General features: G+C 45.6%; 1 long non-coding RNA gene across 1 annotated transcript in view; it reads left to right on the top strand.

Moving 5' to 3' along the window:
* LOC141144034 (uncharacterized) overlaps positions 1-26,806 on the top strand; it is a 28,973-nt gene extending 2,167 nt beyond the window's left edge. The window contains exons 2-3 of the long non-coding RNA XR_012244333.1: positions 17,320-17,425; positions 21,454-26,806. This is a non-coding gene — a long non-coding RNA (uncharacterized lncRNA). The remainder of the gene's footprint in view (positions 1-17,319; positions 17,426-21,453) is intronic.
* The last annotated feature ends 484 nt before the right edge of the window (positions 26,807-27,290 follow it).

The raw sequence follows: 27,290 nt of genomic DNA, 5'->3' as shown, positions 1-27,290 counted from the left end.
ATCTGATGCTTTCAAAAGAAAAATTAAAAATGTTAACATCCGCTCTAGACAGGAAGTGATGTCATGACGTCGCTTTGGTCCTCCTAGATCATAAAAGTGAGGAGGGACGATCTGGTCTCTCTTCACCTCATTTCCCGGGCTTGCCTGTGAGAATGGTAAACCTGGGAATCACCGGCGGCGGGGGGGGGGGGGTCAGCGGCGAGGGGGGAGCAGCGGCAGCGGCGAGGGGGGGAGCGGCAGCAGTGGCGAGCAGGGGGACGGGGGATGACCGCAACTCGCTGCTTCTAAAAGCACTCCAATAATCAGCCGCCTGAATCATTGGCCAGGACCTGCTGACAAACTCCCACTGTTTCGACAGGGTGGTTGGGGCGGTTTTACAGGCCGCCCCATCCACAGTAATTTATGGGCGGTCCCAAATTAGGTAAAGAGTTATTTTTGATATGGCGCCCTTAAAATCACCAAAAAAAACCCCAAAACCTTTTCTCTGTATAAAAACTGTTTTTGGGACGGGCATAGTAGTCTCAAATCGCACCATCCTAATTTTTTATTGTATAATCAGAGTTCGGATTTCGGTGCACTTATATTTATTACTCAATTACCAATTTTGTTTCCAATTGCCATTTTTGCTCCTGTTAAAGTGGAGGGCCACCCTAAAAAAAAAAAAAAAATTACATGAAAATGTTCCTAAAAATTTGGAGGAAAAAAAACTTACCAGAAATGGCTGCTGCTAAGCAGATCGTCCTAATCTGCCACTTCCTACACCGCCGTGATCTTCAGTCTTCTCCTCCTCGTGTTGTCTTCTGGGGAATGGGGCGCGGTGTGTTCTGGGAACTGCCCCATTCACAAAGCGCTGCGCGACTCACGCATGCGCAGTAGGAAATGGGCAGTGAAGCCGCAAGGCTCCACTGCCTGTTTCCCTTAGTTCGAATGGCGGCACCGGGACCCGAGAGCCGAGGGATGGGTCAGCCTCGGGGGGCCGACATCGCGGGCACCCTGGACAGGTAAGTGTGCTTATTAAAAGTCAGCAGGTACAGTGTTTGTAGCTGCTGACTTTTAAACATTTTTTTTTTCAGCCGGCCCACCGCTTTAAAAATAGAATTTAAAAAAGTAAATTTTTGATACAAAGATTGAACCATACATTGATATAAAGCGGGGTAAAATAAGCATTGAACACGTCACCGTCTTTTTAGGTAAATCTATTGGTAAAGGTTCTATTGACATGAAATGTTCCCCACATGTCGGTGACAACCCATCCAATCCATACATACAAAGACACCAAAACTAATCCGTTCAGAAATGAAGTTCTGTGTAATAAAATGGAAGGACACAGGAAAAAGTATTGAACCCCCTACCTGAAATGTATTTAATATTTGGTACAAAATCCTTTGTTGGTGATGACGGCTTCAAGGCGCCGCCTCCTGTATAGAGGAACGAGTCGCATGCATTGCTCAGGTGTGATTTTGGTCTTCAGATCTTGAAGGTTCCGTGGGCCTCTTCTATGAACTCTGATCTTTAGTTCTTTCCATAGATTTTCTATTAGATACAAGTCAGGTGATTGGCTGGGCCATTCTAGCAGCTTTATTTTCTTTCTTTGAAACCAATGGAGAGTTTCCTTGGCTTTGTGTTTGGGATGATTGTCCTCCTGAGATGTCCTCCTGGGATGTCCTCCTGAGATGTCCTCCTGGGATGTCCTCCTGAGATGTTCTTCTGAGATGTCCTCCTGAGATGTCCTCCTGAGATGTCCGCCCTCGTTTCATCTTCATCATCCTGGTAGATGGCAGCAGATTTTTATCACCATTCATCCTTCCTTCAATGATATGAAGTTTGCCAGTACCGTATGCTGAGAATAAGCCCCGCCCCCCGCACCATGACGTTCCCACCTCCAAACCTCACTGTTGGTATGGGGGGTGTTTTTGGGGTGATGTGACCTCCAAACATGGGGTGTATTATGGCCTCCAAAGAGTCCAATTTTGGTCTCCTATGACCAGGCTATATTCTCCCCGTATTTCACAGGCTTGTCTGAATGTTGTGCAGCAAACTTTAACCGAGCTTCTCCATGCTTTTTCTTCAACTGAATAAAAGAAGAAAAGTTGGGACTTTATATGGCTATTGAATGCCATTGTCTCCATCCCTGTTACTTGTGACGAAGAAAGGGAATAAGGGAAAGGGGGAAATTTGGGACTTTATATGAAACACACCACAGGAATCAAATGAATCAATTATTAAGTTTAGCTTAACATTTATTGGATACAAACGAGCATGCTGGACAAATAAATTCATCATAGTACATAGCATACAAAATATAATAAACATGATTGGTAAATCACATGATAGAATTGGCTAGATCATATAACTATGATAATTACATGATATGCCTCCCTGTATCCAAATAGTAACATGATAAGATTGTGATAGACCCAGTTATCTGAAAACATGGTTAACATGATGATAAAAGGCCATGGTACCATATAATTAATTCATAATTCTCGGGGGGGGGTAAAAATCACATAGTAAAAAAAATCTAGACGCGTTTCGTGGATATCTTCCACTCATCAGGAGCAAGTGAAGCCTGGGTAAATCTGTAATAAATTTACCATAAATATAGTAATAAATATAACTGAAAGAGGGGGACAGAAAATAGGGTCCCAACCCTCTTACCTATGGGTAGATCGTTTTGTATAAAGAAAGAGATGGTACCGATGATATTGACAGCTGGGAGCGTAGTAGGAAACATGACACCCGGGGAGGAGCTGAGGTATTGGCACTGCGGCAACAACACGACAAGGACAACCGATCAATGGAAATGTAGTGAAAAAGTTCCCCAAACGACAGCTGTGGTTGTAAATGGTGGAGGCCCGTAGGGTTTCTATAAAAATATATCATAGAAAATAATCATATATGGTGAAGGGTGGTTAGCATAGCTAATGAGTGAGGAAGGTAGTGACCATGTACCAAGAGAAAAGTAATCCAAGAAAGAAAACACAAGTGTGAGGAGAAAACATTAGTTGTAACACCAGGATAAATAGTAAGGAAATCTCTGCTCTGCTACACTCTGCAGTTATGGGTGTCGCCGGCCTCACCTGTTGCTTAATATATATTTCCTTCCTGCTACTTCCTGTCCAGCCCCTCATGTGCTTCTCTATTTAAATCCCTCTCAGACCACTTTCTGTTGCTTGAGCAACGCTTGTTTCTGAGCTCCCTTCTTGTAACCTGCTTTAACCGGACCTCTCGTCAACTGATCTCTTGTGTACCGACTCGGCTTGTTCTGATTACGTTGTCTGCAGCCCGGCCTGACCTTGGCTCGCTATCCAGCTCTCCTTTGCTTCATCCATTCGTGTCTGACGGTGTCTTCTGGTACTCCCCTAGTGAGCAGGGTGAACCCGGGGGGTCGTGACCTGGGGTCAGCACGCAGCTAAGCCCAAACCCTCGTGAGGGGGTCCCTGGCAGAATACCGACTGGCCCTTAGACTCCACGCCCTGGGGATCCCGTGTCACCTGCTCGCCTGTGGGCTCACTGTAAGTAGTACCGTGAAACCCACAAAATAACCGGTGTGAAAAAGGCACTAGAAAAAGTTACCAAAAATGTGATATTGTCACAGGGGGACAAAGGGTAAGTAAGGTAAATCCTCCATCAAGGAGCAGTGATAGATGCCAGTGGTGAGTCCGCCACAGAACCCCACCAGCGCCACACTACGTGCTAGTGGGAGAGAAGGCAAACGCGTCTGAGCCGCTACCACTCTGAAATAGGCGCCTAAATCCTCACACGTGATGCACGCAGATGGAAAAAGGTCACGCTAGCGGGCGGCGTCTCAAGTGACGTCACTGATGCCGCGTGCAGAGTGTGGCATCGACACGCAGAGAGTACCTGCCCCTGCTCCCGCATCTAGTGAGATCAGGAGAGGACGGGAAGGACCCGGTGCGCTTCGCCGCTCCCGGGGATGAATGGATGAACCACAGAAACCCCCAACAGGGACCTGATTGGATGGACCAACCCAATTAAATAAAACTGGCCTGTGATTGGCAAATAGTGTATGTCACAGATAGTAGCACTATGATCTAAATATAGAAGTGTGTGTGTTTCCATCCCTTGGCATTTGATTGAAAAAAAAAGAAGAAAAGTTGGGACTTTATATGAGGCAATGGCTATTCTTTTTCTGCAGCAATGGAGTGTTGCGTAGTGAGCGGTCATACAGGCCATGGCGGGGGAGTGTATTACTTATTGTGTACCTGCTAATTCCAGGTCTTTCTGAAGCTCTCCACAAGTGTTCCTCTTGGCTCTTGGACAACTCTTCTGATAATTAATTTCACTCCTCTGTCAAATCTTGCGAGGAGCACCTGGTTGTGGCCGGTTTATAGTGAAATTATGTTCTTTCCACTTCCAGATTATGGCCCAAACAGTGCTCACTGGAACATTCAGAATTTAGAAGTCATTCTGTAACCAGTGCCATCCGTATGTTTGGAACAATCCAGGTTGTGAAGGTCTTGAGAGAGCTCTTTGCTTTTACCTATCATGAGATGTTTCTTGTGTGACATCTCGGTAATGAGACACCTTTTTATAGGCCATCAGTTGAGACTGAACCGGCTGATATTAATTTGCACTGACAAGGGGCAGGATTGCTTTCCAATTACTGATAGATTTCAGCTGGTGTCTTGGCTTGCCGTACCTTTTTGCACCTCCCTTTCTTCATGCGTTCAATACTTTTTCCCTGTGTCATATTATATTACAGAAAAATTTTGAACGTATTTGTTTTGGTTTCTTTCAGTGGCGATGCGTCCATAATGGGGCACGGGTGCCCCCCCCCTCCAGCCACCCACTCTATCACCAATAGATATATTCATGCATTCATGCATTGCCCCTATTCGGCCTGGATTACAGTGGCGGGGGGGTGTTTTTGAAGCACCTGATTAGAGCCCTAGGTTTTAATAGGCGCCAAAAATGGTAAACAGCGAGCGCCATCCTTGGTGCTCACAGTTTACCCAGCTTTGTTAGAAAAGCAAATTAATATTTGCTTTCCTAACACTGAACCGCCTCTCCGCTAATCAGGTGCTCCAGTCTGTTACCCGTCACCGGATTGGCTGAAAAGACAGGCGCTGTGATTGGACGCCTATCAGGCGTCCAATCATAGGAGAGGAAGGGAGAAGACATCGAGGACATTGAGGAGCATGGAGGACACCGCTCTCCGCCCGCCGCTGTCACCCTCTGCCCCACCGAGACAGGGTAAGTGCCAGGCAGATGGCAGGTGGGGGGAGGGGGGCACAGTGGCAGCATTTGATGGGGCACAGCGGGAGCATTTGATGGGCACAGTGGGAGCATTTGATGGCAAAGTGATAGCGTTTGATGGGCACAATGGCTGTGTTTGATGGGCACAGTGGCAGCATTTGATGGGCACAGTGGCGGCATTTGATGGGCACAGTGGCGGCATTTGATGGCACAGTGGCAGCGTTTGATGGGTACAGTGGTGGTAATTAATAGTACAGTGGCTGCGTTTGATGGCACAGTGGCTGCATTTGATTGCACAGTGGCTGCGTTTGATGGCACAGTGGCTGCGTTTGATTGCAGTGGCTGCATTTGATGGTACAGTGGCAGCGTTTGATGGGCACAGTGGTGGCAATTGATGGGCACAGTGGCTGCGTTTGATGGTACAGTGGCTGCGTTTGATAGGCACAGTGGCTGCGTTTGATTGCAGTGTCTGCGTTTGATGGCACAGTGGCTGTGTTTGATGGCACAGTGGCTGCGTTTGATGGGCACAGTGGTTGCGTTTGATGGACACAGTGGCTGCATTTGATGGCACAGTGGCTGCGTTTGATGGGCACAGTGGCTGCGTTTGATGGGCACAGTGGCTGCGTTTGATGGCACAATGGCTGCGTTTGATGGGCACAGTGGCTGCGTTTGATGGGCACAGTGGCTGCGTTTGATGGGCACAGTGGTTGGGTTTGATGGGCACAGTGGCTGCGTTTGATGGCACAGTGGCTGCGTTTGATGGGCACAGTGGCTGCGTTTGATGAGCACAGTGGTTGCGTTTGATGGGCACAGTGGCTGCGTTTGATGAGCACAGTGGTTGCGTTTGATGGGCACAGTGGCTGCGTTTGATGGGCACAGTGGCTGCAATTGATGGTTTTTTTTCTCAGTTTTTTTTGCGCCCCCCCAAAAATTTTGAGCACCAGCCGCCACTGGTGTCTTTGTATGTATGGATTGGATGGGTTGTTACCGACATGGAAAATTTCATGTCAATATCACCTTTACCAATATATTTACCCAGAAAAATGGTGACATGTTCAATACTTATTTTACCAGCTGTATATATACAGGATGGGAATTCCTTATTCAATGCAGCATCAGAGGGGTTAATACTTTGTGGATGCAGCAGCCACCTCGGGTAGTAAGATGAGCGGGGAGCCCCCATATTTAATACATAATAATGCAGAATAACGTGGCCAAGACCCGTATAGATAAAACCGACACTCATCTTACTATTCCCATATATTGGCAGGCCGCAGTCATCCCGGCCAGATTAAACAGTCTCGGCGCTTACGCCGGCAGCACCAGGGATGGAGGGACGGGTGGAAGGAGATTAGTGAGAGTAATGAAGGATGGTGAGGCTCAGATGGAAATGATTGAATTACTCTGCAGTCAGGTGGAGATACAAATAAATGTATTTCTGATCTGACTGAGGAATGCACCGGAGATGATGACTTGACCAGAGAAAAGTCACATTAATACAACTTATAATACAAAGAATAAAGAGGATAAAGAAATGTGCCATGGTGGTCCACACACACACGACACTGGACGTAGTAGGCGGCCTTGGGGCTTCCAAAGGAGAAGAGGTCTAAGACCTCATCAAATTGTAGATTTATGACACAAATGTTTCGGCTGGTCCTTGGTCTAATAAATCTGCTATTTGATGAGTTCCTGTTCACCTTTGGAAGTCCCGAGAGTGTCCAGTGCTTATAGTTTACCAATCTTCTTAGATGTGGTGGCTTAGTTACAGACAATACCTGTTGATCTTGTCTTACAGGAAATGTAGTTTCCTTGAAACTTCTGCTGAGGTTCCCAGAAAGCGAAAGCTCTAAAGATACCGTGAATGAGCAGAGCAACCCCGGGGATAGGTGTCAGGACGCTCCCAACTACAGAGGAGCTTGTGAATGGCTATGTAAGTGCGCCAAGAGCACGAGTCCCTGCCCTGCTTCTTCCCTTCCAGAACAACAACCCACCTACTTTAGGCTTTAAACTTCCGCCATCTTGTGCCTGAGAGCCCCCTTCTACAGCAAGAGGCATCCTGGGGACTGGTGAGAGGGCTATTCACCCATGATACTGCTATCAGGGACTGAGCCGCTGACAGCAAGACACCAAGTGTACCCAATTCATACCACACCCATGCTGCATTCTATACCGCACTTATACTAGACTTACCCTATACCACATTTTACCAAACCTATACTGCATCTGAACCACAGCTACCTTGCATCTAAGTTGGGATGGTATTCCCACTAGTAACCTATGGCTGCAAAAGTTGGTCCATAAGGAAGGCTGAGCGCCGAAGAATTGATGCTTTTGAACTATGGAGTTGGAGAAGACTCTTGAAAGTCCCTTGGACAGCAAGAAGACCAAACCAGTCAATCTTGAAGGAAATCAACCCTGAATATTCACTGGAAGGACAGATCCTGAAACTGAAACTCAAATACTTTGGCCACCTAATACAAAGAGAGGATTTATTGGAGCGGACCCTGATGCTAGGAAACGTGGAAGGAAAAAAGGAGAGGAGGATGACAGAAAACAAAATGGATAGATAGCATCATCGAAACAACGAACATGAAGTTGAGCAAGCTCCAGGAGGCAGTGGACTGAGTGGAGGACAGAAAAGCCTGGCGCGCTATGTTCCATGAGGTCACGAAGAGCCGAACACGACTAAACGACTAAACAACAACTGCATGCAGGTAAACTGGGACTGTCGTTAAGGGCAAAGATGCTCCTAAAGGGTCCCAACGATAGCCGGCAAAAGAACATCTCAAAGGTCTGCCCCTCCCATAATAATTATTCTGGAAGCCCCCTTTGTTACCCTGCCATTCTCCTTTTTTTTGGACAGCGCATACCCAGTCAGTCCAGGACTAGCATTACCACCATAAATTGTGCTCTGGCAGTATAGTTCCAGCACTCGGTAGAGTAAACTTTACTACTGCTCACTTCTGCGTTTGAGGTGGCCTTGCTACTATCTATGCTGATCTGGTTTGATGCCTGTTTTCTTTGATATAGCACTACTATTGGGTGCTGAGTATTACTTTCAGTGATTTCCTGTGATATTGTATTTCGTACGCTCAACCTGGTGTGTCAGAGGGGCTGACGTTCTTGAGAAGGTCGAGCCAAAGAACGGAGGACCCATCCTATCCAGCAGCTCCTATGAGGGTAGTGCTACAGAAGAAAATATATCAGTCAAGTATGTGTGTAATGATCCCCCCTTTTTTAGAACCCTTTGCTGACCGCACTATAGCCAAAAGCCGGCTAAAGCGTGGCCGGCTAGTTCTGGGACACCATCATATGGTGGCGTGGCATGATCGCACCCACCACAGTTCCGCTGCGGAGCGCGGGCGGCACGCTCTGTGATTGCAGTGTTCTGAGGACATTGATGATCACAAATTGAGGTAAAGAGCCAATCAGTGGTTCTTTACCACGTGATCAGCTGTGTCCAATCACAGGTGATCACGGATCTAAACAGAAGCCGGTGATCAGCACTCCTTTCCTCATGCTGACAGCGTGAGGAGAGGAGAGCCGATAACCGGCTTTTCTAAATGGGACATCTACACTGATAATCAGAGCCCTAATTACCAGTGCAGTCCCAACAGTGCCCACCAGTGCTGCCAATCTATGCCCACCAGTGCTGCCAATCTGTGCCCAACAGTGCCGCCAATCTGTGCCCATCAGTGCCTCCTCAGCAGTGTCAGCTATCAGTGCTGCCTACTAGTGCACATCAGTGCTGCCTATTAGTGCCCACAGTGCCACCCATCAGTGCTGCATATCAGAGTAAATAGATACCAAACATGTCAAGCCCTAACAATGGGCACGCCCATAAAATTATGATGAACACAGATGCTAGACATGTGCAATTCATTTAGTTCCAAGTACATTTTTTAACGAATTTTGACAAATTCGTTAATTCGGAAATATCCGAATTAACGAAAACCCATTTAACACATTTTTTCGGATATTCAGAAATTTGGAAATTCAAAAATTCTGAAATTCTGAAATTTGGAAATTCAAAAATTCTGAAATTCGAAATCTGAAAATCCGAAAACCCAAAAATTCAAAAATCTCAAATAATAACTAACTAATAATAACTTAACTATAACTAACTATTAAATTATAGGTATTGGAATTTCCTTTAAAATTTGGATGTTAGTGAACGTAACGAATACGAATTTATCCGAAGTTATGAATTATCCGAAATAACGAATGCCGCATTGAAACGAATGGAGCGTAACAAATTAATAATAATAAATAACAATAATAAAAACTTTTTATTATTATTATTTATTATTAATTTGTTCTGTTCCATTCGTTTTAGATGCGACATTCGTTATTTTGGATCATTCGTAACTTCGGATAAATTTGTATTCGTTACGTTCACTAACATCCAAATCTGAAGGGAAATTTCAACACCTATAATTTAATAGTTAGTTATTCTTTCGAATTTTCGGATTTTCTTTCTTATTTTCGGTTTTATGAATTTACAAATTTTCGAATTTTCGAATTGCGATCATAACGAAAAAACGAAACAAAAACAAATGAAACGAAAGCGAACACATTTTTCGACAGTACACATGTCTAACAGATACCCACAATTTGCCATTGGTGACACAGATCATCAGATTAGAGTTTATCACAAATAACAGGCCTAGAATTCTTGCTCTTACTCCGTTGCGTGTGGTTGGTACGTAAAGCATATCACGCAATTGACGTCTTCCTATGTAGGCTCCCCTGACACAAGGGTTCCCTATTCTACATGCAGTGCCCCCCCCACCTCACATAATACCAGTGCCCGGGGCAGCTGCCCCCCCCACCTCACATGATACCAGTGCCCGGGGCAGCTGTTCGCCCACCCCCCACCTCACATGATAAAAGTGCCCGGGGCAGCTGTCCCCCCCCCACCTCACATGATAAAAGTGCCCGGGGCAGCTGTCCCCCCCCCACCTCACATGATAAAAGTGCCCGGGGCAGCTGTCCCCCCCCCACCTCACATGATACCAGCGCCCGGGGCAGCTCCCCCCCCCACCTCACATGATACCAGTGCCCGGGGCAGCTCCCCCCCCCCACCTCACATGATACCAGTGCCCGGTGCAGCTGCCCCCCCAACCTCACATGATACCAGTGCCCGGGGCAGCTGTTCGCCCCCCCACCTCACATGATACCAGCATCTGGGGCAGCTGCCCCCCCAACCTCACATGATACCAGCACCTGGGACAGCTGCCCCCCCCAACCTCACATGATACCAGCGCCTGGGGCAGCTGCCCCCCCCCCCAACCTCCCATGATACCAGCACCCGGGGCAGCTGCCCCCCCAACCTCACATGATACCAGCACCTGGGGCAGCTGTCCCCCCCCCAACCTCACATGATACCAGTGCCCGGGGCAACTGCCCCCCCAACCTCACATGATACCAGTGCCCGGGGCAGCTGCCCCTCCCTCCCCCATCCCGGTTTTTGCTGTTGCATTGGTGAGATTTCTCTTCACTTCCTGTTCTGGAGACACAACAGGAAATTAAAGGAAATCTCCACGAAGCGAATGGAATTCCCCATTTGAAACGTTCAATCGGATGCAAGCAAATATTCTATTTTTTTAATCTCCCATGGGCTTGGTTGGGTAATTCAAAAACATCTTCTCACCTTCTTCTCTGAGCTAAATGGAAATCCTTTATGCATTTTTAAATCCTATCGAATGATGGTCTTTCTTTTCTACATCTATTTTTCCCTGTAATGTGTTTGCGGTGACCAGCGGCAGATTTTTTTTTTTTATCACCTTTTTTTCCGGAGTTTACCTAATGTGACATAATTAGTCTCCCGGCAGCCGCATGCCCACACTCCAACTCCGCCATTGTGTTCCGAAGCGCCGTGTTTATCGCCATGGGGTTTTCAAAATCCATAGCAACGCATTCCGTACCGAAAATGTCTCGGGCTTTTATTCCAACAGGCAATCATGGCAACATCATTTTATTTTTTTTACTTTTTTCTTCTGGCGCTGTGAATGTCACATTTTAATGACAAAAAAAAAAATTCCTCCAAAAAGCTTCTTTTTTTTTTTTTTGCTTTGGAGGAAAAGAAAGAAAGACTTTTTTGTTATGTAACTAATTTACTTTAATTACAGTCTTTAACGTTATTTCTTCTAATTACCACTCTGTTTATTTGGGTAAGAAAAGTAGCATTGCACAAGCGAGACTCTGCGGAGGCCTAATTTAAGGAGGCTCCGATCGTAAAATCTCCGACACGTGTTCTGTCTGCTGAGAAAAGATGGCAACATTTTATTTTACATTTATATACGTAATATCTCTTTTTATTAAAGGGTTTCGGGTTGCAATATGAAATGTTTCCTAGACTAGGAAATAATGTGACAACAAAGAAACGTACAGATCATATCGATGCACAAGAATATCAGCTTGCATGTAAAATATACAATAGTGCAGGGGTATTGAAGTACAGTATCTGACAAAAGTAAGTACACCCCTCACATTTGTGTAAATCTTTTCTTCTATCTTTTCATGTGACAACACTGAAGAAATGACACTTGTCTACAATGTAAAGTAGTGAGTGTACAGCTTGTATAACAGTGTAAATTTACTGTCCTCTCAAAATAACTCAACACACAGCCATTAATGTCTAAACCGCTGGCAACAAAAGTCAGTACACCCCTAAGTGAAAATGTCCAAATTGGCCCCAATTAGCCATTTTCCCTCCCCGGTGTCATGTGACTCGTTAGTGTTACAAGGTCTCAGGTGTGAATGGGGAGCAGGTGTGTTAAATTTGGTGTTATCGCTCTCACTCTCTCATACTGGTCACTGGAAGTACAACATGGCACCTCATGGCAAAGAACTCTCTGAGGATCTGAAAAAAAGAATTGTTGCTCTACATAAAGATGGCCTAGGCTATAAGAAGATTGCCAAGACCCTGAAACTGAGCTGCAGCACGGTGGCCAAGACCATACAGCGGTATAACAGGACAGGTTCCACTCAGAACAGGCCTCACCATGGTCCAACAAAGAAGTTGAGGTCATGTGCTCAGCGTCATATCCAGAGGTTGTCTTTGGGAAATAGACGTATGAGTGCTGCCAGCATTGCTGCAGAGGTTGTAGGGGTGGGGGGTCAGCCTGTCAGTGCTCAGACCATACGCCGCACACTGCATCAAATTGGTCTGCATGGCTGTCGTCCCAGAAGGAAGCCTCTTCTAAAGATGACGCACAAGAAACCCCGCAAACAGTTTGCTGAAGAGAAGCAGACTAAGGACATGGATTACTGGAACCATGTCCTGTGGTCTGATGAGACCAAGATAAACTTATTTGGTTCAGATGGTGACAAGCGTGTGTGGGGGCAACCAGGTGAGGAGGACAAAGACAAGTGTGTCTTGTCTACAGTCAAGCATGGTGGTGGGGGTGTCATGGTCTGGGGCTGCATGAGTGCTGCCGGCACTGGGGGGCTACAGATCATTGAGGGAACCATGAATGCCAACATGTACTGTGACATACTGAAGCAGAGCATGATCCCCTCCCTTCAGAGACTGGGCCGCAGGGCAGTATTCCAACATGATAACCACCCCAAACACACCTCCAAGACCACCACTGCCTTGCTAAAGAAGCTGAGGGTAAAGGTGATGGACTGGCCAAGCATGTCTCCAGACCTAAACCCTATTGATCATCTGTGGAACATCCTCAAACGGAAGGTGGAGGAGCGCAAGGTCTCTAACATCCACCAGCTCCGTGATGTCATCATGGAGGAGGGGAAGAGGACTCCAGTGACAACCTGTGAAGCTCTGGTGACCTCCATGTCCAAGAGGGTTAAGGCAGTGCTGGAAAATAATGGTGGCCACACAAAATATTGACACTTTGTGCCCAATTTGGAGATTTTCCCTTAGGGGTGTACTGACTTTTGTTGCCAGCGGTTTAGACATTAATGGCTGTGTGTTGAGTTATTTTGAGGGGACAGCAAATTTACACTGTTATACAAGCTGTACACTCACTACTTTACATTGTAGACAAAGTGTCATTTCTTCAGTGTTGTCACATGAAAAGATAGAAGAAAATATTTACACAAATGTGACTGAGGGGTGTACTTACTTTTGTGAGATACTGTAAAATATTCTTCCAGCAGAGGTCCGAATTGCATATTTGGGCGATGACTGCAGTGCAGCCCCACAACCAGTCGCCTGCTTGTGAACTCGTACAGCCCCACCCTCTGCCCAGAGCTGTCCTGCCTCCAGCTGCCGGCTCTGAGAATGGCAGCGGTGATGGCTGTGGGCAGAACAATTCCTAAAGGGTGGCACCACAGGGGGGTCCGGTTGAGACATTGACTCGGTTCGCATCCGGGCCGCGGTCCGCCATTTAGTAATGCCTGCAATAGTGCCATGTTAGGGTGCACATACAAAGAAACTTATATACACTATATTGTCAAAAGTATTTTGAAGCGCATTTGTGAGGTCAGGCACTGATGTTGGATGAGAAGGCCTGGCTTGCAGTCTCTCCAAAGGTGTTCTATCGGGTTGAGGTCAGGACTCTGTGCAGGCCAGTCAAGTTCCTCCACCCCAAACTCGCTCATCCATGTCTTTATGGACCTTGCTTTGTGCACTGGTGGGCAGTCATGTTGGAACAGGAAGGGGCCGTCCCCAAACTGTTCCCACAAAGTTGGGGGCATGAAATTGTCCAACATGTCTTGGTATGCTGACGCCTTAAGAGTTCCCTTCACTGGAACTAAGGGGCCAATCCCAACCCCCAAAAAACAACCCCACACCATAATCCCCCCTCCACCAAATGATTTGGACCAGTGCACAAAGCAAGGTGTCAGCAGTCCTGACCTCAACCAGATAGAACACCTTTGGGATGAATTAGAGCGGAGACTGCGAGCCAGGCCTTCTTGTCCAACATCAGTGCCTGACCTCACAAATGCTCTTCTGGAAGAATGGTCAAACATTCCCATAGACACCCTCCTAAACCTTGTGGACGGCCTTCCCAGAAGAGTTGAAGTTGTTATAGCTGCAAAGGGCGGAGCCAACTCAATATTGAACCCTCCGGACTAAGACTGGATGTTATTAATCTTCATGTACATGTAAAGGCAAGTGTCCCAATACTTTTGGCAATATAGTGTATTTCTTCCTCAAGGAAACGTTAAAAAAGGATCCGTATTCCATAAGAAGAGAAGTCATGTGCAAAACAGACCACTACTGTAAGGGGATCCTAAGAGCAGGGATGAGCCGAACACCCCCCAGTTCGGTTCGCACCACAACATGCGAACAGGCAAAAAATTTGCTCGAACACCGTTAAAGTCTATGGGACACGAACATGAATAATCAAAAGTGCTAATTTTAAAGGCTTATATGCAAGTTATTGTCATAAAAAGTGTTTGGGGACCTGGGTCCTGCCCCAGGGGACATGGATCAATGCAAAAAAAAATTTTAAAAACGTTTTTTCGGGAGCAGTGATTTTAATAATGCTTAAAGTGAAACAATAAAAGTGTAATATCCCTTTAAATTTCATACCTGGGGGGTGTCTATAGTATGCCTGTAAAGGGGCGCATGTTTCCCGTGTTTAGAACAGTCTGACAGTAAAATGACATTTCAAAGGAAAAAAAGTCATTTAAAACTACTCGCGGCTATTAATGAATTGAAAATTTAAAAAAAAATGGTGTGGGGTCCCCCCAAAAATCCATACCAGACCCTTATCCGAGCACGCAACCTGGCAGGCCGCAGGAAAAGAGGGGGGGACAAGAGAGCGCCCCCCCCCCCTCCTGAACCGTACCAGGCCACATGCCCTCAACATTGGGAGGGTGCTTTGGGGTCCCCCCCAAAGCACCTTGTCCCCATGTTGATGAGGACAAGGGCCTCATCCCCACAACCCTTGCCCGGTGGTTGTGGGGGTCTGCGGGCGGGGGGCTTATCGGAATCTGGAAGCCCCCTTTAACAAGGGGACCCCCAGATCCCGGCCCTCCCCCCTGTGTGAAATGGTAAGGGGGTACAAAAGTACCCCTATCATTTCACAAAAAAAGTGTCAAAAATGTTAAAAATAACAAGAGACAGTTTTTGACAATTCCTTTATTTAAATGCTTCTTCTTTATTCTATCTTCTACCTTCTACCTTCTACCTTCTACCTTCTACCTTCTATCTTCTATCTTCTATCTTCTATCTTCTATCTTCTATCTTCTATCTTCTATCTTCTTTCTTCTATCTTCTTTCTTCTATCTTCTTTCTTCTATCTTCTTTCTTCTATCTTCTATCTTCTTTCTTCTATCTTCTATCTTCTTTCTTCTATCTTCTTTCTTCTATCTTCTTTCTTCTATCTTCTTTCTTCTATCTTCTTTCTTCTATCTTCTTTCTTCTATCTTCTTTCTTCTATCTTCTTTCTTCTATCTTCTTTCTTCTACCTTCTTTCTTCTATCTTCTTTCTTCTACCTTCTTTCTTCTATCTTCCTTCGGTTTCTTCCTCCATCTTCTTCTTCTTCTTCCTCCGATCCTCTGCTTCTTCTTCCTCCGATCCTCTGCTTCTTCCTCCAGGGTTCTCGTCCGGCATCTTCCTCCGCGGCGTCTTCTTCCCTTCTTCGTGCTCGGGCCGCTCCGCATCCATGATGGGAGGCTCCCGCTGTGTGATTCTTCCTGTCTTCTTACGGTTCTTAAATAACGGAGGGCGGGGCCACCTGGTGACCCCGCCCCCCTCTGACGCACGGGGACTTGACGGGGACTTCCCTGTGGCTTTCCCCGTGACGTCAGAGGGGGCGGAGTCACCCGTTAACTACTACCCCGCCCCCCCAAGATGTATGAGCTTTTTGTGCTAGCAAGAATTCCCCCCATCAAAGATTAAACACGAATCTGCTTGCTTGCCACCTAAGCATAAATTCCCCTCCTCCCAGGACAAATCCCTCCCCTAGCACAAACCTTTGCCCCCCAACACAAATGCCCTGCCCCAAAAATAAGAATCATCCCTCCTAGCACAAATCTTCTACCCCTCAAATTTCCTTTCCGAGTACAACCCCCCCCCCCCAATACTCCCCCCCAAAAAAAATCCTTTCTTAGCACAAATACTCCACAGTCAGCCTTACTAGCATACATAATATCACCTCTTTTTAGCACAAACCCCCCAAATCCTGCCCTCCTAGCACAAATCCTCCTCCCCCATCCCAACACAAATCTCCCTAAATCACCACTTCCAGCACTTTCACCCAAATTTCCCCTCCTAGGACAATTCTTACCCCCTTCCACCCCCCAAATTCCTCCTCCCAGCACAATTCCCCTCTCCCCAATTGCCTCATAGTGCCCCTCCCCCACCTCACATAATGTCAAGGTCTGATGAGTTGGATGCCACTGACTAGTGAGGGTGCAGGCTAAGGAAAGGTCCGTCTAGACCCAAAGCATACTGCAAAAATAGGAAGAGATCGCCTGGCCACCGCACACCTCACCCGGCCCGAGTGGTTAGCAGGTAAAAGCAGCCTCAGCTCGATTCATCCAGACTACAACTCCCAACATGTTTCGCCTCACCCTCAGGGCTCAATCATGGAGCTGAGGCTACTTTTACCTGCTAACCACTCAGGCCGGGTGAGGTGTGTAGTGACCAGGCTATCTCTTCCCACCTCACATGATGCCACAGTGCCCAGGGCAACCACCACTCCTGCCCACTTCTTCTCCCGGCCTTTCCCAAGCAGAGTCTAACTGTACACAGGATATCATAAGAAGACGCACAATATATGAATATGTGACTTGTATCATTGTGACAAGATTAATGTTGGGAAGGCCTGGAGGTTTTCCACATTGCTCCTGTGTGAACTTGGGCTCAAAACCACTATGACAAGCCACAGGAGTGGTGCTGGAAACGGCGTACAATTCCGATAGAAATCGCAGTGCATTCCTGTTCAAATTGCATGCAATTCTTTGCAGTGAAATTTGCACCCATTCATTTTGTATGGACGCAAATCACACTGCAAAGTATCAGTACTCAGTATCGGCGAGTACTTGACCGAAAGTATCCGTACTCGTACTCGCTGAAACAAAAGGGTTACCTGTCAAACAAAATGACTTTCAATTTGTAAAACTACTCCACACTGAACTCTTTTAAATTTTTCCAAAACGTCAATTTTTTCCAGAAGAAAAACAGGAAAAAAAAGTTTATTTCCCATGTCTTCAGAACTTCCAGAAATTTTACATCTCCACAAGATAAAAACTCAAGAAAGAACTGGGTATTATATTTTGGTAAGTACACAAATTGCGAACATTTTACATTTATTGAAAGTTTTTTCTCCCTTTGGTTCCTAATGTTGCCCCTCTGTGTATTGGCCTGGGAGGGACCTCAATGGACATAGAGGAACACATCCAATGATGGGTCCATGATGAAATTGCTCCAACATTATCTCCTCAAGCACTATATGGTAAGTGTAAGGTTACCTGACTATTACACCTATTTGAGCTTGTTGGACATTCCATCCCAAAACCATGGCCATTAATATATATTTGCCTACCTTGATCGTCACACTTTTAAACCTTGTAGGAAATCCAATTCTTAAACCATGACCATTGATATGGAGTTGGCCCTTTGTTGTGGCTATAACATCCTCCACTCTTTTGGGAAGGCATACCACCAGACTGTGAAGGGTGTCTGTGGTAATTTGTACCCATTTGTGGTGTCAAGTACTGATATTGGGTGAGAATACTTGGCTCATGATCAGCATTCCAATTCATCCCAAAGGCTATGCTTCCAGTAGGGATGAGGACACTTGAGTTCCTCCTCACCAAACTCATCAAAACATGTCTTTATGGAGCTGGCTTTAGTTTTTTGGGAACCTGCAAAATTTTGTAATGTGTATGTAGGAATTTGTTTCCAATTAACCAAAGAAGCATTTGTGAGGTCAGGTACTAATGTTGGATGAGAAGACCTGGCTCATAATTGGTGTTCCAATTCATCCCAAAGGTGTTCAGTAGGGTTGAGGTCAAGGCTCTGTGCAGGGCATTCCAGTTCCTACTCACCAAACCAGTCAAACCATGTCTCCATCAACCAAGGGCTTGAAAGCATGTGGCCAGTTGTAATTCATCAGTTATAAGTGGTTAATAATAAGGGCTACATCATACCTGGACTACGAGCATCAGCATCAAAACAGATTTGTAGGTAATAGTATCTGAATATATGGACAACAACATCCTAATTTCATCCCAGTAAACCCATCGTAATGGATGGTCATGCATTGCAGAACAGCCACCAGTAAAAATAGGGACAACCTCCCCTTACAATGCTAGCAGAGGAAAAGAAAAATGTTTCTGTTGGAGTTACAAGTAATATGTAAGCCTCTGTGGCTTTATCAGCCTCCACTGTTCTGGGAAGACTTTCCACAAGATTTTGGAGGGTTTGGGGAATTTTGGAGGGTTGTGGGAATTTGTCCCATGTGTGAGGTTAACTACAGATGTTGGGTGAGAAGACCTGGCTCACCATCAGTGTTTCATTTCAGCCCAAAGGTGATCAGTAGTGTTGAGGTTCGTTGGACATCTCATTGAGTTTGTGGGACATCTCACTCCAAAACCATGGACATAATATGGAGTATAACACCCACCTCCCCCATAGTCATTGACATGGAGTTGACTGAGTTTTGACCATAACATCCACTACTTTTCTCAGAAGAAATTCAACAAGAATTTAAAGGGTGTGTAAGGAAATTTGTGCCGGTTTGTGAAATCAGGTACTGATGTTGGATGAGAAGAGCTGGCTTACAATCAGTGTTCCAATTCATCCTAGAGGTGTTCAGTAGGGATGAGGTCAGGGCTCTGAAGGCCACTCCAGTTCCTCCACACCAAACTGGTCAAACCATGCCTTTATGGAGATGTTGGTTGAGAAGACCTAGCTCATTCCGATTCATCCCAAAGGTGATCAGTAGGGTTGAGGTCAGGGCTCTGTGCAGGACACTCAAGTTCCTCCACACCAGACTGATCACAGCATGTCTTTATGGAGCTGGCTTTGTACACAGGGGTCAGTCATGCTGGAACAGAAAAGGGTCTTTACCAAACTGTTACTATGAAGTTGGAAGAGCACAATTGTCTACAATGTCTTTGTATGATGTTGCTATAAAATTTTCCATAAAATAAACCCAGCAGCAGTTGTGGGTCTTCTGTGTAATGAAAGTTTGATTTGTCAGGTGATCCCACCTCTAGAAAGAGTGAAATCGAGGAAGCCAGGGGATCTCATTGAATGTTAGCTTAGATGGACCCTCTTCTTGTCTCATTTTCCTGTGGATTGCCCTGATGTTTCTTCCTATAATAACACTGCTGACTGTGATAAAAATGTACTTGTACAACGTTCAGATTTATCATCCCCGATCCTTCTCGGGATGAGCTTAGAACACACTGACTCCTCACACTGAGTACAGAACAATAGTTGCAGAGAAGAAATAAAATAGAAATCCATTCATTCCCCAGAAAAAGTGGATAATATAGCAATCAGGCTTTACTTCACCACTATGGAGATCTCACCAGCCAATCATCACCTGTCAGCTTTCAGCTTTCACATTTTTTACAAATAAATATGTGAAAAGTGTGGGGGGGGGGCATTTGTATTCAGCCCCCTTAACTCTGATACCCCTAACTAAAATCTAGTGGAACCAATTGCCTTCAGAAGTCACCTAATTAGTAAATAGAGTCCACCTGTGTGTCATTTAATCTCAGTATAAATACAGCTGTTCTGTGAAGCCCTCAGAGGTTTTTTAGAAAACCTTAGTGAACAAACAGCATCATGAAGGCCAAGGAACACACCAGACAGGTCAGGGATAAAGTTGTGGAGAAGTATAAAACAGGGTTAGGTTATAAAACAATCTCCCAAGCTTTGAACATCCCACGGAGCACTGTTCAATCCATCATCGGAAAATGGAAAGAGTTTGGCACAACCGCAAACCTACCAAGACATGGCCGTCCACCTAAACTGACTGGCCGGGCAAGGAGAGCATTCATCAGAGAAGAGCCAAGAGGTCCATGGTAACTCTGGAGGAGCTGCAGAGATCCACAGCTCAGGTGGGAGAATCTGTCCACAGGACAACTATTAGTCGTGTTCTCCACAAATCTGACCTTTATGGAAGAGTGACAAGAAGAAAGACATTGGTGAAAGAAAGTCATAAGAAGTCCTGTTTGTAGTTTGTGAGAAGCCATGTGGAGGACACACAAACATGTGGAAGAAGGTGATCTGGTCACATGAAACCAAAATTCAAATTTTGGCCTAAAAGCAAAACGCTATGTGTGGGGGAAAACTAACACTGCACATCACCCTGAACACACCATCCCCACCGTGAAACATGGTGGTGGCAGCATCATGTGGTGGGGATGGTTTTCTTCAGCAGGGACAGGGAAGCTGGTCAGAGTTGATGGGAAGATGGATGGAGACAAATACAGGACAATCTTAGAAGAAGACCTGTTAGAGTCTACAAAAGACTTGAGACTGGGGCGGAGGTTCACCTTCCAGCAGGACAACGACCCGAAACATCCAGCCAGAGCTACAATGGAATGGTTTAGATCAAAGCATATTCATGTGTTAGAATGGCCCAGTCACAGTCCAGACCTAAATCACATTGAGAATCTGTGGCAAGACTTGAAAATTGCTGTTCACAGACGCTCTCTATCCAATCTGACAGAACTTGAGATATTTTACAAAGAAGAATGGGCAGAAATGTCCTCTTTAGATGTGCAAAGCTGGTAGAGACATCCCCAAAAAGACTTGTAGAGAAAGGGGGTTCTACAAAGTATTGACTCCGGGGGGCGCCATACAAATGCCCCCCCCCCCCCACTTTTCACATATTTATTTGTATCATTTACCATTTTCCTTCCACTTCACAATTATGTGACACTTTGTGTTGGTCTATCACATAAAATCCCAATAAAATACATTTACGTTTTCCGTTGTAACATGAGAAACTGTGGGAAATTTCAAGTGGTGTGAATACTTTTTCCAGGCACTGTATGATATCATATATATGAGATATGATATGATATATGATATGATATGATATATATGAGATATGATATGATATGATATATGATATATGATAAGTTCCCACACTGCCGCCTGTCTCTGAATTCCTCCTCCTTGTGTGATATTGCTGATGTCTCAGTTTGTTTTTCTCTGTCCTCTGTGGCCTTCGATACGCAGAGAATTAGAATTTTGTTTTATCATTCTATGGCTGCTCTTTTGTTCTGATTTCTAGAAGCACTACGATGTCTTGTATAATTTATCTTTTCTTGTATATTTATAGCTGGAGCCGGGCAGAGCGCCGTCTCTGTACTTGGAATATATTTGTGGATTTGGAAGGTTCTCAGATGCCGTATTGGTAAAGGGAAGCTGACTGCAAGGGAGGAAAATAAAAGAAACAATGTAACTAGACAGGGGGAAATCTGCAGCTGTGCTGGGAGAAATATGGCGCCTCCGCCGCTGACTTCATTCTGGGAGTACTAGGTGTCTGCCTGTCATTGATCCAATGGAGAAAACTCCTTCTTAACAAAAGATCAGATCAGGATTGTCAACCCTACTGGATTTAACTGGCTGCATGCTTGCTCTGGGAGCAATGTCTAGCCATGTCTGAAGGACCAGTGAGAGGTGCCATGCCCCATGTTTTAGACTGCCAAGCCACCTTTATTGCCACTCTGGGGTTGTTTCATAAAATTAGAATAGCTTGAACTTTTGAGGCACCACACAGACTGTGTTAAAACATGTAATCTCCATATAAAATCATGGGATATCATTGTGTTAGCGCTGGGTACTACAAGAGCAAATCTCCAATTATCAGTGTCCAAATATCATATGTCCATGGAATTGTCTACATATAGGAATCAAAACTTGTCCTGATGCTGGTTCCACAATGGGGTGAGGATTGTTAACTCAACATGTTTCACAGTCAATCAATACTGATCGATCAGGAGTGTCATTAAGGAATTGGGGCTGAGCAAATAGCTCTCTGTCCAACGGGCCCAACACTAGCCCTGCCAATGGCAAGCCCACCCCCAGGTCATCAGTAGGTGGTAGCATAATACAGTGATTTCCACATCTGTTCAAGATTGAGTCCTAGAGCGGGGGGGGGGGACAACTTCCTACCATACGATGGGAACTTTATTCATTTTGTTGTCATGGTCAGGGGTCAGGCTCAGAGACCAGTAACTATACTAGTATATAGGCTCCCACTGACCAGCTGGATAAGTGCACAAGCGGGTCACCCTGGCGGATGCCGTGGGCTCACCTGAGGTGTGGGGTCTGAGCACTAACCGCTATTCACCAGAGGTCCTGATAGTGGAGATGGGTTTTGCTGTGTGTTGGTACCAGGTCGCGGCCCTCAGGATCAACCCACCAGGAGGTGAGCAAGCTGGGGTCCAGTATCCGATATAGCGGGTAGGGATCAAGCAGAAGCGTAGTCGAGGAGCAAGCCAAAAGTCAGTAAGAAGTGGTTGCCATTTCGAATCAAGTGTAGCTGAGAAACAAGTCAATGAGTGGTAGCGGAGATATGGACAGCAGCAGGAGAGACAATAGCGAAATATTGGCTGGAAAGAGCACAATAATCTGGCAAACGGGAAGTTGAAATGCATGGCTTAAAGTGGAATTTCAGTCATTTTTTCATCTTTCCATCTATTAAATCTTCTGCCCTTGTTGTTGTTGTTTTAACTTTGGATAGTAAAACATTTTTTTTTCTGCCAGTAAATTCATTATACAGCCCACTTCCTGTTCTTGTCTGGTCATTAGCCTGGGCTTATGACATCATGCACAGCTCTCTCTCTCTCACTCTTGTGAGAGTTTGCCAGGAAGGGAGGGGGGGATGAGTCATAAGAGGGCCAATGAGAGCTGCAGAGCTGGAGGTGTGCCTCTGTGTGTCTGTGTAAATCCAGGAAGTGAACAGGCAGCAGCTTTAGCTGCCTACAGTTAAAATGGCTGCAGCCAGACTCAGTGGAGGGAGATTTCTGCAGCATATTTGGCAAGTACAGAATCACAGTATATATAAAATAATATGCAAAGTAGTTGGAGGGAAGCTTCAGAATGGCAAAGATGTTTTTATTAGAAATGATGAGAGCAGACCGCAGTTCCGCTTTAAATAGGAAGTCATGGGAGAAGCAAAGACTTCAAGAGAAACAAGACACAAGGCAAGGACGTCTAAGGAATAGGGCAGGGAGCTGCCCACCATCTCAGATGGTTCAGCAAGAAGAGATAATGCCAGATACAGCAGAGGTTGAGGGTTCTGACAGTTGTGAACTGAGAATAAGCACCCAGTCCCATTCATGATCTTTACCAGTTCACCACCTCCTATGATTTATAATTTTAAGATGTTCTCCTACTGTTCCAACAGTAGGAGAACATCTTAAAATCAGTGGTCAGTTTCCACCACTAGATAAACTACATAGGAGTATCTATGCTTCTTCAGAAGGCCAGATTCTGGAACAGACTCCCAATAGCCAACTACAGCGGAGGCTATCCCTGGCTCCGGGGGTTACTTTAGAGCTGAACATTTGGGAATCTATTATTTGGTATCCATGCGGTTAATACATAAGATGATAACGGGTTGGAAGGAGAGGATCCTCCTTTTAGGCTGTATGATCTGCATTTTTTTTTTCAGAAACTTTTCTTCTCCGCTTTTCTCTCCAGTTAGAAGTCAACTTTTCATGAACATTTAATAACTATAATTTTTACTTGTATTTAGGAGGCAGCAGTGGGTGGGGAGCATGAGTCAGTAATCAGCAAATTGTCACTTCCCAAATTTAGTAGAGCTTGCCTTCATCTATAATACATTATTTACTTTATATTAGAAACATAAAAGACATAAATTACCAGCAGAAAAGTCCAAGGAATCGTTGGTAGAATTGGGACCCACAAGACTTATCTTTATACCCACCCATTGTACCCCATTGTACCCCAGTGTCTCCAGGCCCATCACATGAGGTGCTGGTTTCTCTTCTCAAAGGCTGGGCAGTCCATGATGATGCAGAAAGTGGTGTTAGGATGATGACATCATTGCTGTTTTCTACACTGGTATATATCCCTCCTCTGATACATTCAGACCACACAGTGTCTGGTCTCTGAAAAATTCTCATCGCCCCCCCCCGTGGACGCTTACTTCCCTCAAGGGTCAGTTTCTCCAGGCCTTGACTTATTATCCAGACTCCAATGGTACTTTAATGCTCACGTTTTAAAGAAATATGGGTAAGTGTTCCCCTATGTGCCTGAGGGCTCGTCCCAGCAGCTCGAAGAGGAACGACCGAACATTCACAGTCTGGGAGAGACTCCGTGTACTGGAACATCTCCAAGAATTCTGGTACCAAAACGAGTTCATAGAGACATAGAGTTTCCACAAGATTTATGAGGAATGAAACACTGGTTGACACATTTTTATAGACAAGGGTTGAGCTGGTCAAACCGGACTACACTTACCTTGTTGTCCATCAGGTGACAAGTTCATACCTTATCGTGGGAGAAAAGGGTCTTTCTCCAAGAAGACACCCAACCCAACAAAGAGCAGCAGTACCACGAGCCATGAGCCATGAGCGGGAACAGTATAGGGTTGCCACCTTTTCTTTGAGACAAACCCTGTCGTGGAAAAACCACTATACTCTTGTGCTATTAAGCACCCTTTCAGCCTTTTGGTATAATGCATCTTTAAACAACCCGTGTCTCCCGCATTTCCCCAAGTAAACAGACATAGTCACCTTCTTAGCTCCATCGTTCAACCAACTGACCTGAACTTTGGAGCAAACTTTATTCATATAACAAATAGAGCCTGAGGGTTTCACAATCGACCAATCAAGCACAGGCATTCATTCAAACAGGAGGGGTTATACAACAACCAATGAACAATGGCTTGGGGAGTCTTATGGGCGTGTCTGGGCATGATTTCCTGATCCCTGTCTCTGTAAGCTATCATCTTCAGCTAGACAATGGCTGGTCTTGAAAACATGAACGCTGTCTGACCATAACGCACCCAAAGGGTCCCATTTTTACTGTTGGCGTGAATCCTTATTCTGCATTGTTCAGAGAACAAAGCATGCCCGAATTATACTACCGTCCGTGTGGATGGGAGGTTATCTGCAGGGGCACGCCACAGCCCCTTGATCAGGCACACAGGGGTGACCCGAGCGTACATCCGCTAAACCGATAATGTCTTTGCAGAGCTAACACATCCCCCCTGACGATCGTTCTGTGCATCGCACAGTGGCCCTTCGCTGGAGGACATGTCCCCACTCTGCAAACACTTCTCTACATCCCCGAGGAGCTTTTCACTACCAAACGGTCTCAACCAGCGTCAGTCTGCCCCAGTCAGCTCTTTAGGGAGGGTTGCGGGAGAACTAACACTGGGAGACACTATGACAACACATATTAAATACATCTTCATAAAATTTCCACAACAACCCGCACACTTTAGCGGTGCACAGAAGTTTTTTTTTGGAGCTGTGTAAACTCTGTACCAGGTTGGGGTCCTCAGGATCGCCCCACCAGGAGGTGAGCAAGCCGGGGTCCAGTAGCAGATAAAGCTGGTTGGGATCATCAAGCAGAAGCGTAGTCAATAAACAAGACTGTGACTCATTGTCGGTGGGTGGGCAGATGTCCTGTTTCCTGGGAGCTGCAATGCATGCTGGTGTCCGCCCTCCCACCTCCCCTCCACAGGGTTGGGGGTGGGTGGCTGGGCGGATCTTTCCACCATGCATCGGCGCCACGCCCCCGGCACTGTGCATGTGACTTCCTTGGTTGGGCGTCGCACACAAAGACGTCCGGTATATCAGCTGGGCTGACATGCGGTGAGCTTCTCTGGCGTTCGCCTAGGTTTTGCTCCACTGTGTCGTGCCTGCGTGACGCTGAGGGGGAGCTGACGTTCAATGCTGGGGCTTCATCTCACTCCCTGCTTTATGGTATTCAGAGATGGTGCTGATACAACCTATGCACATCCTGATCCTCTCCCATCTATTTGGCTTCAAACATCACATGCATTCTTCAAGGTAATCTTCCGGGTGCTTTTTTCAATCACCTTGGTGATATCTGCAGCTTATATCATCTCGTTTTTTGTTACTTGTATCATCATAGATACATTTTATATATTTCCTACATTATAGAAGTCCCCTCCACTGCGGGGTGTTGGTGTGTGCGGTCCAGTGTTCCTCATTGAGGTCCCTCTCTCAGCTCCCAGGCCAGACTCCATGGCTCACCCCTGGCTTTGTTTTATCGCACGGTCCCGGTTTTGGCTATCATGTGAGTAACCTTTTTGGCATGGCCCATTATGCCCAAATTTCCCCCTGTTCTGCTGATTTTGTTAGACCCATGATACTATATTGCTTCTCATACATTTTTTAGGGAATTTAGATGCATCTGGCTCCTGAAGAGTGGATTGAAGTCCATGAAACGCAGCATCGGGCCTACTTTTGATGCATCAAACACACAATGACCAATTTTCTGATGTTTTTTACTTCACATGACTTTTGTCTTGCTTGGGGGATTAAGATGCATAATTGTACCTACCCATGTCCCATGGTTGTATATACATAGATTTATTGTCTATATGCGATTATTTTATGTCTAATGTATGCAATGCGTTTTTATGTCATGTTGATCATTGGTCCTTAATAAACATACATATGTTTGCACCTCTGTGAGTGTGATTGGGCTGCATCATGTGCACCTCATTCAAAGTCCCAAACCCCCCCCCCCCCTTTTTCATGATATTAAGGATGGGGGCGCAAACTTTCCCTTGCGTCCCAATTAAAGTCCTAAGTTCGCTTTTCCCCCCATTGCTTGGATAAACAAGACAAAGGTCAGTAACAAGTGGTTGCAGGTTGGAATCAAGCAGAAGCGTACTTGAGGAACAAGCCACAGGTCATTAGTGGAGATACAGACGGCAGCAGGAATGACAAGAGTGAGATATTGGTGGTGTCTTGAAAATTCCATTTTTTTTTTTTACCAGTTCTATTAATATATGGATGCGGCCCTCTCCACTATCATAAAAAAAAAACTTCTAGCAATACTTGGTTAAAAAAAAAAGCAACATTTAAATTTAATTCATACCCTTTGATAAAGTCACGTGTGGTTTGACGCAACGTGTCAGGGAGGAGTCAGGTGCCACTGCTTCCG

The sequence above is a fragment of the Aquarana catesbeiana genome, linkage group LG05, assembly GCF_042186555.1.
Source record: "Aquarana catesbeiana isolate 2022-GZ linkage group LG05, ASM4218655v1, whole genome shotgun sequence".
NCBI lineage: Eukaryota > Metazoa > Chordata > Amphibia > Anura > Ranidae > Aquarana > Aquarana catesbeiana.
Note: the sequence above shows the minus strand (reverse complement) of the source record. Positions and strands in the feature narration are given on the sequence as shown.